This window comes from Triturus cristatus, chromosome 12 (genome assembly GCF_964204655.1).
Source record: "Triturus cristatus chromosome 12, aTriCri1.1, whole genome shotgun sequence".
NCBI lineage: Eukaryota > Metazoa > Chordata > Amphibia > Caudata > Salamandridae > Triturus > Triturus cristatus.
The window spans coordinates 722,071,205-722,088,418 of NC_140595.1; positions in this window are offsets into that span (position 1 = coordinate 722,071,205).

The following is a 17,214-nucleotide window of genomic DNA, read 5'->3' on the forward strand; positions in this document are numbered from 1 at the left end:
TCAGTATCTAAACTAGTTCCGAACACTATCGGAGCGGTTCTTGCTCCTGTTTTTAACAATATTTTTAAGTGTGGTCTGCTTCCCAAAGTTTGAAAAAAAGCCTCAATCCTTCCCCTTCTTAAGAAAGCTATCCTGGCTCCTAAGGAGCCTAATAATTATAGGCCTATCTCTCGTCTTCCCTTATCGGCTAAGATGATTAAAAGGGAAATGAACCGTCAGTTAAGCTCCTTTATTAATATCAACGGGCTTTTAGATTCTACTCAGTTTGGCTTCGGCACAGAACACAGCACAGAGCTGGCGCTGATCAAGTAAACTGAGGAAATCAGAGAAGTACTAGATCAGGGTGGAGCTGCGATTCTGATTATGTTGGACCTTTCGGCGGCCTTTGACACGGTCCACCATGAAGTATTGTTGGACCGGCTAGGCGAAAGGGGGGTTACAGGCAAGGCTTTCGCCCTTCTAAAATCTTTCCTCACCAACAGAACCCAAACAGTTGACGTGGGCAAAGATTGTTCAAAGCCATTCTCTCTACCCTGTGGGGTCAGCGCTCAGCCTCACGCTGTTTAACATATATGTATCTCCGCTGGCAGCCTTCATACGATCATTCGTCTTCCAGCTGACCTCCTATGCAGATGACACACAAATAGTGTTATCTATACAAAAGGGCAAAGAGGCTGAGACTGGTCGGGACTGCTACAATTGCATGCAGTCTATTGCAGGCTGGATGTCAGCAAATTGCCTAAAGCTAAATGCAGGGAAGACTGAGGTAATTATCTTTGGTAATCCCTCAAATCTCTGGTCAACCGACTGGTGGCCAGAATCACTGAGTTCACCCCCTGCCCCCACTGGTAAGGCAAAAAATCTGGGAGTGATGGTGGACTCTAGACTGTCTTTCGGGGACCAGATCGGCAGAGTGGTATCCTCCTGTTTTCATCTCCTTAGGACTATGAGGAAAATCAAACATTTTCTTCCGGAGGACAGCCTTAGGACAGTAATAACTGCGCTTATTCTGTCTCGCCTAGATTATTGTAATGCCCTGTATCGTAACATCCATAAAAGGCAGCTCAACTGACTGCAAGTAGTGCAAAATGCAGCCGCTAGGGTCCTTCTGGGTATCCCTAGGTTTGTCTCTGCCAAGAAGGGACTTCGGGACCTCCATTGGCTCCCAATGAAACAACGTATAGAATTTAAGGCCCTATGCCTGGTCTTTAAGGCCCTTCAGGGGCATGGCCCTGCCTTTATGAGACAACATCTTCAATGGTACACCCCCCCAGGGCTCCACGGTCAGCTAAGGCAAAGTTGGTAAAAGTTCCACGCGTTAAAACTGCTAGTTGGGGGGGGGGGCAGGAGTTTTTTCTGCTGCGCCGCAAAGGCCTGGAATAGCCTCCCCCTGCAGCTTAGAGGAGCAGTTGGGCTCCTAGAGTTTAGAAGGGCTTGAAAACTTGGCTCTTTTCTTAATTGAACTTTTCTCTCGACCTTGTAGGCAATGTTTCAGCGCCAGGACACCCTAGGGTAACAGTGCGCTTTATAAGAATTATTAACATAACATATTAACATAACATACAGACGCATGGCGCATGATGCACCCAGGGGTGGGGGGTTTACACTTGTTACACCACTGCACATACAGCTTTTACCAGGTTGGACCGATTCCTACTCTGGGTAGGCAGCCACGACAGCACTGCAGATGTGGGTGCTGGGGTGGTACCTCTCAGACCATGCCCCGTGCTCTTGGAATGGGAGTCGGGGCGGTCTTCCACGGGTTCCTCTTTGGCAGGTGTAGCTGGACGCCCTAAAGGACGACATATTTAGGGGGGAACTTAGAGAGGTGACCAGTGCATACTTTGATAACAATTTGGGTTCTACTGCTGGAAGGGGGACAGAATGGGAAGCACTAAAGGTGGTAACCCACAGAGAATTCTGCTCCAAGATGGGTGGGCCGAGGAGACTTTGGAGAGGGATCTAGCCACAGGAGAGATTACCCTGGCTGCATTACAGGGAGTAGAGTCCGATGGGAAGGCTCAGGGAGAGGCACTACCATGCACTCAACATAGAGTAGAAGTAATATGGGACAGGCTAGACTGCCTGGTCCATTGTGAATATTGTCTGCTACTTCACAGTGAGGGGGACAAATCAGGTTACTTATTGGCATGGCTGCTTAAGTGTGAGCGCCCTCCCCCATCATTCTCACACTTTGGCAGGTGTACGGAAGTCCCATTTCTACACAGTATGGCATCAACTCCCTATTGCACACTCACCTGTCGACGGTGTATAGAGAAGAGGTGCGAGCAGATCTGGTTGTCTTGGAGCGTTTCCTAGATGACGTTGAGCACACCTGCCTCACGGAAGTCCAACGTGATGGTCTCAGTGAAGAAATTCACCTGGAGGACCTGAAAGAAGCAGTGACCAACATGATTCGCTGCAAATCTCCAGGCCCGGATGGTCTACCAGTGGAATATTTCTAGTACTACGCAGATCTTCTGCTTCCTCATCTGCTGGAGACACTGCAGGAGGCCAGACAGGTGGGATTTCTGCCTCCGTTGATGAGGGAGGCCCAAATTGTGATGCTCCTCAAACCAAGTAAAGACCCCCATATGCCTGGCTCCTATCAGCCCTTATCCATGCTGGGTGTCGACACTAAGATATTGCCTAAACTAGTATTGGCGATGCGTGTAGGTAGAGTAGTGACCCATCTGGTTCATGCGGTTTATGCCAGGTCGGGGAACGGATGCAAACTTGCAAAGGTTATCTCATGTCCTGCATGCCACAGAGACCATGGACATTCGAGCTGCCACCCTAGCTCTAGATATTGAAACAGCCTTAAATACTCTGTTGTGGGACTACTTATGGGAGGCTCTGGAATGAATGAGCATTGGCCAGGACTTTATTTCCTGGATTCGCCTCTTGTAATGTCAGCCGACTGCTAGGGTTCGAAGTGGTGGTGTGATCTCTATTCTCTATTCTCTCTATAGAATGAGGCATGAGACAGGGATGCCCATTATCCCCACTCCTTTTTGCCCTGGCGATGGAGCCTTTGGCGATCTGACTGCGGCGGGATATGGCCCGTTGGTGTGGTGTTGTGGACGGTCGTGTGCATGTCGTGTTCCTCTATGCAGACGATGCACTGCTTTACGTGACCCACCCTGAGGAGGCGTTGCCTGCTCTCTTGGTAGTCCTGTCGGTGTTTGGTGCAGTGTAGGGACAAAGTTCAACAACGAGAAGTCGGTTACTTTCCCGCTGATGACACTGGTTGGGAGGGAGATGGTTGATCTCCCACCACTGGAGTTCATATGGGAATGCAACTATTTCTGTTACCTAGGGACCCAGGTCGCATACTCAGCCTCGACACAATACACCATGAATATGGGAGCAGTTCTTTCGGGTTTGACCCTTGTCTATTATGGGTCGTGTGGCTTTATCCCAGATGGCCCTCCTGCCACGCTGCCTCTATGCCCTCCAGAACTCCTTTTGCTTAATTCCCAAAACCACCCTCTAGACCCTTTACAGTCTCCTTATCTCTTTGGTATGGGCTGGGAAACGTAGCAGGATAGATTCTGAAATTGGATATGGATTTAGGGGGACTTGGCCTTCCAAACCTGCACCTTTATTATCTTGCTGGTCTCCTCCAATATGCTGCACATGGTGTGCGGAGGGCCCCAATATGGAGAAGGATCTCTTAGTGGATAGGGGACAGTGGGGCTAGTCTTCAGAGATGTCTTATGATAGGTTCCCGGACTCCCCTAAATTATCCATTTGTGGTTCTCCAGGTTGCGTGAGCCTGCAAGCACGCGGTCACTCTGGTGTTGCATAGGGCTCCATATGCACGGACGCTCCCGCTGCAGTAACTTCAGAGCTTTTGCCATATTCAGTCAGTGATGGACTTGACAGAATGGTTCGATGGGGGCTTAATTGTGGCGGGTCACCTATACCTCAATGGGACCTTTCTCTCCTTTGCCGACGCTAGGGAATGCTTTCAAATCCTGAAGGAACACTTTTTGCAATATGCAAAAATGTCACGCACAACCAGTGTAATCTGGCCCTCCTTCCCCGAGGAACCGGTGGAATCTCGTACTTTGTACGTTATCCTCGACCTAGGCCCCTTCAGGGTGCTGAATTATCGCAGCTCTTAAGGGGGACCGTTGAGTCGATGTTTCCCAGGTCCGGGACAGGTGGTCAGCAGACCTAACATTGCCTTTTAATGAGGGGGATAAAAGTGAGCATTTGCACAGGCTCGTGAGGTGGCCTGCAATGCTCGCTTTAAACATACCCATTCCATTACCTGCACAGCACATACCTGACTCCATACAGGTTGGCACGGTTTAATACAGCACTTTCGCCGTTATGTCCCCACTGTGGCGTCTAGCCCGCGACATTTGTCCATATGAGGTGGGACTGCACTCAGCTCCAAACCTATTGGTCTGGGTATTGGAAACAATGCGGGAGGCCACGGGAACTCAGGTCGAGGCAAGGGTCAAGCACTGCCTCCTCAGGGTTCTACCGGGTCCCAAACTTGGGGCATGAATGCAATTCAAATTTACATTATTGGGACTGGTACTGGCTAAATTCCGTGTCGCAATCCATTGTAGGCACCATGCAACCCTTAGACTGACTAGATGGAGAGCAGACTTGTGCGAATGCGGAGTAGCACAGGAGCGACGTTTACACTTGGTTTGCACTGACAAGAATGCTAACTGGGATCTGGAGACATGGGGGATACTGCTGGAGAAACTGCAGACAGCCAGACAGCTGTGTGGGGGTGTGGATGCCCTGTCTCAGACGGGGAGCTCTGGGGCACAGCCACAGATGATGCCGGACACCCTGTCTAATTAGGTACTGCCGGCTAAGGACAGCAATGGGAGGTGAGAATGCCTGAATGACCTCTGCGGTTTTGTGTTGTTTTTTTTGGGGTGGGGTGGGGCTGAGTGAATGGTTGGAGGGCCACCCCCTCAGAAGTTGCAAAGGTCATCATGAAAACATGTCGGCAGTGGTGAGAACCTCAATGAATCTAGGTCATTGGATGGCCAGGGATAGGAAGAGGCGCCACACGGCGCAGCCTCGTCCACCTGTTATCTAGTGTACTATCAGTCCATCTCAAGGGAGGAGCAGGATGGACACAGATATATGTTGAGCCAGTTTATGTTACTTGGGGATATATGTGATACACTGACTCCGTCATTTGCTGCCAAGTTTTTAACTGTTATGTTTTATCTGATCTGTGTATTATAGTTCGTTGTTCACCTAACGGGGATGTACGGCGCTTCTAGCATTTTCAAATGTACTCCATGATGTTATTTGGGGTTTGCAACCCAGATGGTCCCTGGGGCATTGTTAAACCAGGGTGGGTGCTTAATCCCACAAACTGCATCTTGAGTTGCCATCCATTGTGCACGATGCGTTTTTTTGCATGTGATCGAAATGTATGCTACGGGCTGTATATCTTGAAATAAAAACAAGTTAAAACAAAGAGACAGGGGCATGATTCAAAAGTTGGTCGCACTCTGCTCGTCACACCAGCAAGTTGCCCCAAGGAACTGTGGTAGATGTAGTGGCGACGGCGAGTACGCCTATGCCACGATGTATGTAGAAAAGTATGTGTATGCATTAGCCATCCCTGGACACGTGTTTCGAGGTAGTTGCCTCTCGTCAGCAGGGAGCAGGTCAGTGTAAAGGGGTGCCGCGTGGACTGCCAAAATGTAATTAAAATAGGTGAAGTACCTCTCATGGCGCGCAGGTGCAGGTCCAAGGCTCGTCAGCCCGTTGGCTCAAGGGAGACGTAATAAATGATTCAAAACTTGGTCGCACTCTGCTCGTCACACCAGCAAGTTGCCCCAAGGAACTGTGGTAGATGTAGTGGCGACGGCGAGTACGCCTATGCCACGATGTATGTAGAAAAGTATGTGTATGCATTAGCCATCCCTGGACACGTGTTTCGAGGTAGTTGCCTCTCGTCAGCAGGGAGCAGGTCAGTGTAAAGGGGTGCCGCGTGGACTGCCAAAATGTAATTAAAATAGGTGAAGTACCTCTCATGGCGCGCAGGTGCAGGTCCAAGGCTCGTCAGCCCGTTGGCTCAAGGGAGCCGTAATAAATGATTCAAAAGTTGGTCGCACTCTGCTCGTCACACCAGCAAGTTGCCCCAAGGAACTGTGGTAGATGTAGTGGCGACGGCGAGTACGCCTATGCCACGATGTATGTAGAAAAGTATGTGTATGCATTAGCCATCCCGGACACGTGTTTCGAGGTAGTTGCCTCTCGTCAGCAGGGAGCAGGTCAGTGTAAAGGGGTGCCGCGTGGACTGCCAAAATGTAATTAAAATAGGTGAAGTACCTCTCATGGCGCGCAGGTGCAGGTCCAAGGCTCGTCAGCCCGTTGGCTCAAGGGAGCCGTAATAAATGATTCAAAAGTTGGTCGCACTCTGCTCGTCACACCAGCAAGTTGCCCCAAGGAACTGTGGTAGATGTAGTGGCGACGGCGAGTACGCCTATGCCACGATGTATGTAGAAAAGTATGTGTATGCATTAGCCATCCCTGGACACGTGTTTCGAGGTAGTTGCCTCTCGTCAGCAGGGAGCAGGTCAGTGTAAAGGGGTGCCGCGTGGACTGCCAAAATGTAATTAAAATAGGTGAAGTACCTCTCATGGCGCGCAGGTGCAGGTCCAAGGCTCGTCAGCCCGTTGGCTCAAGGGAGCCGTAATAAATGATTCAAAAGTTGGTCGCACTCTGCTCGTCACACCAGCAAGTTGCCCCAAGGAACTGTGGTAGATGTAGTGGCGACGGCGAGTACGCCTATGCCACGATGTATGTAGAAAAGTATGTGTATGCATTAGCCATCCCTGGACACGTGTTTTGAGGTAGTTGCCTCTCGTCAGCAGGGAGCAGGTCAGTGTAAAGGGGTGCCGCGTGGACTGCCAAAATGTAATTAAAATAGGTGAAGTACCTCTCATGGCGCGCAGGTGCAGGTCCAAGGCTCGTCAGCCCGTTGGCTCAAGGGAGCCGTAATAAATGATTCAAAAGTTGGTCGCACTCTGCTCGTCACACCAGCAAGTTGCCCCAAGGAACTGTGGTAGATGTAGTGGCGACGGCGAGTACGCCTATGCCACGATGTATGTAGAAAAGTATGTGTATGCATTAGCCATCCCTGGACACGTGTTTCGAGGTAGTTGCCTCTCGTCAGCAGGGAGCAGGTCAGTGTAAAGGGGTGCCGCGTGGACTGCCAAAATGTAATTAAAATAGGTGAAGTACCTCTCATGGCGCGCAGGTGCAGGTCCAAGGCTCGTCAGCCGGTTGGCTCAAGGGAGCCGTAATAAATGATTCAAAAGTTGGTCGCACTCTGCTCGTCACACCAGCAAGTTGCCCCAAGGAACTGTGGTAGATGTAGTGGCGACGGCGAGTACGCCTATGCCACGATGTATGTAGAAAAGTATGTGTATGCATTAGCCATCCCTGGACACGTGTTTCGAGGTAGTTGCCTCTCGTCAGCAGGGAGCAGGTCAGTGTAAAGGGGTGCCGCGTGGACTGCCAAAATGTAATTAAAATAGGTGAAGTACCTCTCATGGCGCGCAGGTGCAGGTCCAAGGCTCGTCAGCCCGTTGGCTCAAGGGAGCCGTAATAAATGATTCAAAAGTTGGTCGCACTCTGCTCGTCACACCAGCAAGTTGCCCCAAGGAACTGTGGTAGATGTAGTGGCGACGGCGAGTACGCCTATGCCACGATGTATGTAGAAAAGTATGTGTATGCATTAGCCATCCCTGGACACGTGTTTCGAGGTAGTTGCCTCTCGTCGAGACAGGGGCACCATCACACAATCTTAATGTTGCTACGTGGCTACAGGGAGTGCAGCAGCCACCTCCCCTCACCCCTAAGCAACATAAAAAAAAACAGTAGGTCTCCTGGGTAATTATATCAATGATCCCCACGAAAACGTACCTTGTTTTTTTCAAAAACACACCCAACTGGAGTTCTATGCTCTTCAGCTGGAGTTTAGGGTCCTCTTGAGGTAGTTTTTTATTTAATGTTATGGGCTGAAAATGTTTAAAGGAATATACAGCGACATGGTTGTTTTATTTTTTTCAATGCAATAGTACAAACTATGTTAAAATTAAGACTCACAGACATGTTGATTAATTTTATTAAAACCATAATAAACATTTTTATAATAATCACTATTATTAAATATTACATTGTGGGAATTACAGAAATATACATTACATTAAAAATATTATTGTTATTTGGAGAAAGATGAGAGATCTGCTCTATATATATTGATAATCTAACCCCTTGATAGATCCAGAAGACCCACTTTTTTATAATATGGTGTTGTGACTGTCAAAGTCAGTATGTCAACCTGAATGTGGCAAAGACCTGCGAGACCAACCACATGCTGCCCATGCCAGAAGGCTGTGCATGGGATTGCTTGCCTGCAATGGGTTGGACACAAGGCTCGGCCGCACAGCCAAAGGTGCAGCGGTGAAGGCTGGGGGTTAGCTGCTGCGTGGCATGAGGTTGGTTTTGTGTATGGTAAAAAGATATTAGTCTATGTTAAAAAAACTAGAAATTAATTGGCAAAAAAATGCTAAAGTGAGGTGATAGTTAGATGAAACTTTCAGTGACAACATGATGTTTCAAACTAAAAAAAAACACAGAAATTCACTAGTTATAGTTATCTCAAGTAACTATAACTTGTGCCCTAAAGAAAACTGTAACTCACGCCCTTGCCATGCACTGCTAATTACCCCACATATTACATCACTCATAACATGATCTATGACATCATTGATAGCATGACTGCAACATCTGAAATGACATTATTGCTGAAAAGACTGTACATGCCGGAGTTGCGAATTATAGTCATGTTAGTGCCTGAGTTATAAACTACTAGAGAAAACTAAAACTGGTGAATTTCAGTGTTTATATTTGGATAAAATGTTACGTTGTCACTGAAAGTTTCACCTAACTATAATGTTACTGTAACCGGTGCTTATATATATATAAGCACCTTGGCCTTCAGTCATTGGACACTTGTCCATGTACATAAATGTGACAGTTCGTTTTTTATACAAAGGGCCCAATAAGGTTGCCTTTTTAGGTGGATTATATGCACTATGCATTTATTTTAAAACCACCTTGTATGGCACCTCCTTTTTGTGTTGTGTATATATATTTTATATATTTTATGTATTTATATATTTATACAATTTTGTCAATTACTGTCTATTTTATCAAATTACTGTTTACTGAGCCCTGTTGTTACAGTTTGCGTATTTTGCACATTACATTGATTGCGTTGCCGATCGTGCCTAAAGGGAACAGATTGAGTGTCAGGATCTATTTGGCAGTCTGTCTTCTATTTTTTTCCTTGTGGTGTTCAGTGTCGCTCTATTTATGAGCTCATTTCACGGAGACGCATCATGTGATCAAGCTCCCTGCGTGGAGCGAAACGCGTCATGGAGGACACTGGTCCGTTTATTTTTGCATCTTAAATTGGGTATTAAATTATTTGCTTCACCCGCCCTGGCTTGTGGGACTGTTTAATTTTCGATTTGGAGGCGAGAGGTCCGTGCCTGTATTTCCGCCGAGAGGAAAGGAGAGCGGAAAGGACTATTTCTATATATATATATATATATACATATATGAATGTAAATTCGTCTGCAATGCTGCCTTTGTCAGAAAGACGAAGAACGGACCCAAAATCGGTGCCAATCACAGTAATTTTATTTTAAATGTTCCTGAGCCAGTCCGACATGACGTGTTTCAGCCCCCACTCGGGCCTTGATCACATGACGCGTTGCAAGGGGAAATAGCAGCTTTTAAAGGGGAATTACATCCGGATATGACCACATAATGGACAGTGAAGAGTTACACAAGTCAAATAACTCAATTTTTCTCAACATCACAGTGTAAATACTTGAAATGTCCTGCACAATGTAGATGTCATGAAGTTCATACAATTATCTATATATAAATAACTATATAAATATAATATAAAAATATACATGAATATGTTATTATATCAAAAATAAATATTTGCAGATTATAAAATTCATAAAAGTATCTTATATACACAGGGATAACCATTAAATATCAAACATGTACAAATTGAACCAAGACATCTATCTGAAAATAATCAGTAAAAAATTAATTGTGCAGGGTGATGATTTTGACCCACGTAAAATACTAAGAGTTCAAGTACAAACTGTCCTTCATTTTACTGAAATAATGCCCTAGTGGGCCAATCGCATTGAAAAATTCTTTGTGATCATAAAAACCTTGTCCATTGTAGTTCCCCATAGTCCTGCTACCATTAATAGGGTGTTAGTAAATAATATATGATTCTATGTATAAAACTACCCATAATTAAATAGAGGCAAACATTGTCTAGCATGTCTCATTAAAACTCCCCCACCAAAAACGGAGTCTAAACTTATTTCTAAAATTTAAAATCTAAATTTAGATCGAGATTGGAGTTCCTATAATTATTTTCCATTTTTTATTTGTTGTTTCTTATTTTTTATTCAAATTTATATTTTCTTTCTGTTTGAATGTTTTCAAACTTGTTATTAATTCTTTATTAATGGGTTACACTCTAAAATAGTTATATCCGCTAGAGTTTATGCTAAATCTCTTCTCAGTGTGTAACCCACGCGCAAGCTGAACTCTTTCATGCATGCTAATACTCGTCACTTGAAGAGAATAATGAAAGGAAAAAAAAAAAAAAGAACTCCCGTAAAAGAGAGACTACAAGTTCCTAACGGGAAGAACAATATGAGCCCATATTGAGTCTCTTCCCAAAGAGTAGCATATAGAAAAGAATTGGTAATAAAATAGTAAAGAGCTATAGACATGTATAGAAATCCTCACTTGAGTTAAGGCCAGTCGGATTCTTTGTGTCCAGTTCTAAAATATATCTGGCTTCAAGTAGCCGAAGCTTGGCTTCACGATTGCCACCCCGTTTCATTGGTAATATTGAATCAATAACATAGAATTGTAAGAAACTGGGGTTGCCATTGTGCTTGTCCTCAAAGTGTCTAGCTACAGGGTAGGCCTGATCTTTATTGGAAATTGCTCTGATGTGTTGCAAGATCCTCTTATGTGCCGGCAGCTTGGTGCTGCCGACATACCTGAGCCCACAAGGACATTCCAAAACATATATTGCAAATTCGGTTTTGCACGTAAGTCTTTTGTTAATTTCAATAGGTATAGACTTAAAAGGACTTGAATAGTGGGTTTTACTGCAACCGAATTTGCATGCTTTACAAATTGAGCACTTCCTGAAGCCTTTCACTTGCGACATCCAAGTGATTGCCGGAACTGATTCAGGGCTATTTTTTACCAAGCCATCCCTCAATGAAAATGCTTTCCTAAAAGTTATGGCTGGTTTACAGCTAATAGTACCTCCAATAATTGGGTCGCCCTGTATTAAGTTCCAGTTGCGGCTAAAAATCTTTCTCAGTTCCTGATGTTGCCTACTGAAAGTGAGGATCACTCTTGATTGAAAATTTGTGGTCTTTTCCAATGATTTATCAGCTTTGACCTTAAGTTGCAGTGCATTAGTTCTTGATAAGCAACGTGTTTTTTGTATTGCATCTTCTATTGTTTTAAGGGAATAACCCCTGACAAGAAACCTTTGCTTACTCGCTTCTTGGGCAATATCACATTCTGTGTCGGAGCTACAGATGCGCCTAATGCGGAGCATCTCCTCATAGGGGATGCTCCGAATGAGGTGCAGAGGATGATGGCTCGAGGCATGGAGGATGGTATTACCCGCAGTCAGTTTTCTATAGAGTCTAGTGGATAGTGTTATTGTCAGCAAATATTTCCACATCCAAAAAGCTGACTGTTTTTTTGCTAATTGAAGAAGTGAATTCAAGATTGAAACAATTGACATTTAACAAATCCACAAAATCCTTTGCACCTTGCTCCGTACCCTTCCAAACAAAAAACAAGTCATAAATATACCTCAAGTATAACACCACATGTTGCTTAATCATGGCCAAGTGGTCCTTCCTGAGGACCTGCTCCTCCCACACTCCCATATGTAAACAGGCATAGCTGGGGGAGAAGCAGGCCCCCATCGCCACGCCTCTAATCTGCTGATAAATTTGATTATCAAACATGAAAAAGTTCTGCTCCAAACATGCGGATATCATCATCATGAGCATTTTGTTGTGTGACGCATATACCATTGGCCTCAAATTCAAATAATGTTCTATTGCCTTGAGGCCATCACAGTGTCTTATCGAGGTATACAAGGATTTCACATCCAAAGTCATCAAAAGCATGTCATCATCCCATGATACATCATTGATTTTGCGGAGAAAGTCTGAAGTGTCCTGTACATATGAGGTTAGACTACAAACCCATTCGTGTAAGAAAAAGTCTATGTACTTGGAGGTATTTTCCATTAGGCTGTTTATGGTAGAAATTATCGGTCTCCCTGGTGGAATAGTGGTGCTCTTATGCACCTTAGGGATCAAATAAAAAGTTGGAATAACTGGGTATTCCTTCTTTAAAAAACGATATTCTGCCTCCGTTAGCAAACCCCCACTTTTCCAAGCCAAAAGTTTTAAATAATGATCTTGCCAAGCTGCTTTGACCACATTGATGTTGCTTTTGCGGTAACAAGCTATATCTTCTAGCTGTGTTTTTGCTTCATCCATGTATAGTTGGCGTGGCCATAGGACTATATTTCCGCCCTTATCTGCCTGTCTCACAATGATGTTCGTGTCGGATCCCAGTTTTTTTATGAGATTCTGGTAGTTGAGGTTTTGTTAAAATGTTACGTTGTCACTGAAAGTTTCACCTAACTATAATGTTACTGTAACCGGTGCTTTTTTCAGCGAAGATATTTATATATATATATATATATATATATATATATACAACACAGTCCCGATGACATATTTATTCACTAAAATTAGATTTTATTGTATTTTACAGGGATGGGTAACGAGAAAACGATTTTTGAAGTGGCCACTGATGAACTTGACCAGTCGAGCAATGTGCAACTATATTATTTTGTTACAGTTTTGTACAGTTTTGCGTAATGCCCACTGGGGCTTTATTAGGGGCGTGTTACGTTACATGTCCGTACACTTTGAGTCAGTAAGATCGGACCTTATCGTATTTGCCCACTGGGGCATGATTAGATAGACTTTGTGCAGGTGACGTTTCATGCAATTCTGTGTAATTATGTACCATTATTACGAATGTGTGCAGTGAATTTTCGCTGGTATACACCGCGCTAGCACAGCCTTGGTATATTTTGTACTAAATACTTAAGTAACATTGAACAATTGATTGGAAACACGTTACTTTGCCTTTATTTTCAGGTTTGAAATTATGTGCTGCTCAGTATTATTAGTCATTGTATTGAATTAAGTACAGTGCTAAGATGGCCGCCATTTCTCCAATTGCCTTTCTCTTTCATTCACGATTGTGTTTTGATGAGTCTGTTGTTTGTTTTGTGGATATTGAAATGTATTTAACTTTAACAAAAAAACTTTGCGTTAAGCGTGAACAAGGCGAAAGCTGAAACGCGTTGTGTTTGCAGTTCAATAAACCAACTTTAAAACTGCAAATCTCCTTGGTGTCCGTGAATACTTTTGGATTGGAAAGTGTGGTGTTTCATATATCTATATATATATATATATATATATATATATATATATATATATATATATATATATATATATATATGATTTTCAAATGACTTCACTGGTGAAATCATCAAGTGAGTGTAAGTTCAAGAGTTTATGGCTTTTAAACATATATACTGAGCTAATACAAAAGTAAAATTTGTATATGAGGTGCAGTACTACTGACTGATACTACTTCTAACATATATTATGTGAATGGCTGTGTGATTGGATGTATTCTGTTTGCATGGGTGTATACGTGGGTGTGTGAACAGCTATGGGGTGAGTGAGATGCTGTGTGAGTTGCTGTATTGGTGAGTGAATGGGTGTGTGTGTCAGTGGCTGTATGGGTCTATAAGTAGGTGTGTAGTTACTGTATGAGTGCGTGAGTCTGTATCTGAATGGCTGTATGAGTGAGTGCCTGGGTCTGTGAGTAGATGGATAAGTGAGTGTGTAGCTATGTGACTGGCTGTACGGGTGAGTGAGTGATTGTATGAGTGGCTGTATGGGTGAGTAAATGGTTGTGTGAGTGCCTGTACGAGTGAGTGAGTGGGTGTGTGAGTGGCTCAATGGAGGAATGAGTGGGCATGTGAGTATTGGAATGGGTCTGTGAATGGGTATGTGAGTGGTTGTTTTAGTGTGTGAGTGGGCATACAAGAGGTTGTATGAGGGTGTGAGTGCAGGTGTGAGTTGTTCTGTGGATGACTATGGCTTGGGGTTAGGGTATACCTAGCCTGCCCCCTATTCTTTTTTACAGTTTTTATTTCTTGGGACTTCAGTAAAGTGAGTCCCAAGATGGCTGCCAACCCTTCTTGGTTGAAGTGTTGGTAAATATCAGAGCTCTGCATTTCCCTGCACATGCTCATCTTTTTTCACGATTAATCACAATGTAACCACAAAATATCCTCGAATACAGATATAACTAACTTTTTCTTCCTAAATTTCTGAAGAACTATTGGATGGATTTACACCAAATAACAAAAAGCAGAATCTACGTAACCAAATCTACCTTTCTACCAAATCGGTGTATTTCTGTCCATAGTCGTGTTGGCAGGTCCTATGGTAATTAACATTGCAAACACACCCTTTTCTGTAACCCCATTTTTTCCAGCCCCCACTTAACGAATCGCCCTGAAACTTTCCATGTCCAACAAAAATCAATGAAGCACTTGTTTTGGAAACTTTCGTGAAGATTCGTCAAACGACGTCAAAGTTATAGGCAAGTCAGAAAACACTTTTCCTATTGACACATGGTCCTAACTATGACTACCTACTGGTGACCTCCAGTAGGAGATATATATATATATATCCTACTGGAGGTCACCAGTATGGTAATGCATGGTAAATTTATTGTGGGGCTGATTTGTTGATATAACATTTTCCCATGAGTTTGATTGAAATGGTAAAGATAAATTTGATGGCATAATATCGCTTATGTCCATTTTTCGCCCATCACAAGATGGCCGTGATAATTCTTAAAACTGCCATATCCATCTTAGTCCTGATTGGATAATAATGGTTGCAATATTGGGTGTCTATCCATCCAGGGCATTTGATAACAAAAGCATGGCGAAATGAATATGTGGATGATCTTTTGATATCATGAAATTGATTGAAAAGAAAAAGATAAATAAGACAGCATATTTTCAGCTATCGCCGTACACTTGACCACTCCAAGATGGCCGTGATGTTCTTTGGAAGTGATATGTTTTGCTTCAGTCCGTCATTCACTATGATACAGGATGTGATGTATATATTGTTTGAATAATGGGCAGCACACAGACATTGACAAAGGCCGTTATGGCCGAAACACGTTTGTCAGCCACCGTGAAATAACTGAAATAAACTACAATTGATTCGAATCAACTCGCGTGTGCGCTACGGACTTTGTGGGAGCAGAGTAAATTGCAAGAATATATATATATATATATATATATATATATATATATATATATATATATATATATGAATAAACAAAGCGCCCTGAAGCTCGAGAGGGCACTCAACGATGTTCCGCCCATCCGGGCTGTTGGCCTCTCAGTAGCTCGCCCGCTTGCTTCCCAAAAGTTTAAACATCCATGCCCGACGCGTTTCGAGGCCAATACGCCTCTTCCTCATGGGCTCTTTCATGAAAAACACGGACAGCTCACCTCTGCATTCAAAACATTATTTTATTGGATTCTTTGAATTGATCCGCCCTGAGTGGGTGTGGCTTGTGCTCACTGGCATGATGGTTGTCGTAGTCCATAGAGGTGAGTAAAATTATATTCCCTTAAGTAGGTTCCATGTTTTCATGTGCATTAAGAGTTCATAGCCTTTAGTAGGAAAGGGAAACCAGATAAGGCGAGCTGTTTATTCCTGTTGGAACATCGTGCCGCATGACGGGAATCTTTCCATCACAGCCTTTCCAATGCTTAGAAATGGTGCTCCTCTCCACGACCGGGCAGGCCGTGTGCAAAATGTGAATAAACAAAGCGCCCTGAAGCTCGAGAGGGCACTCAACGATGTTCCGCCCATCCGGGCTGTTTCTAAGCATTGGAAAGGCTGTGATGGAAAGATTCCCGTCATGCGGCACGATGTTCCAACAGGAATAAACAGCTCGCCTTATCTGGTTTCCCTTTCCTACTAAAGGCTATGAACTCTTAATGCACATGAAAACATGGAACCTACTTAAGGGAATATAATTTTACTCACCTCTATGGACTACGACAACCATCATGCCAGTGAGCACAAGCCACACCCACTCAGGGCGGATCAATTCAAAGAATCCAATAAAATAATGTTTTGAATGCAGAGGTGAGCTGTCCGTGTTTTTCATGAAAGAGCCCATGAGGAAGAGGCGTATTGGCCTCGAAACGCGTCGGGCATGGATGTTTAAACTTTTGGGAAGCAAGCGGGCGAGCTACTGAGAGGCCAACAGCCCGGATGGGCGGAACATCGTTGAGTGCCCTCTCGAGCTTCAGGGCGCTTTGTTTATTCACATTTTGCACACGGCCTGCCCGGTCGTGGAGAGGAGCACCATTTCTAAGCATTGGAAAGGCTGTGATGGAAAGATTCCCGTCATGCGGCACGATGTTCCAACAGGAATAAACAGCTCGCCTTATCTGGTTTCCCTTTCCTACTAAAGGCTATGAACTCTTAATGCACATGAAAACATGGAACCTACTTAAGGGAATATAATTTTACTCACCTCTATGGACTACGACAACCATCATGCCAGTGAGCACAAGCCACACCCACTCAGGGCGGATCAATTCAAAGAATCCAATAAAATAATGTTTTGAATGCAGAGGTGAGCTGTCCGTGTTTTTCATGAAAGAGCCCATGAGGAAGAGGCGTATTGGCCTCGAAACGCGTCGGGCATGGATGTTTAAACTTTTGGGAAGCAAGCGGGCGAGCTACTGAGAGGCCAACAGCCCGGATGGGCGGAACATCGTTGAGTGCCCTCTCGAGCTTCAGGGCGCTTTGTTTATTCACATTTTGCACACGGCCTGCCCGGTCGTGGAGAGGAGCACCATTTCTAAGCATTGGAAAGGCTGTGATGGAAAGATTCCCGTCATGCGGCACGATGTTCCAACAGGAA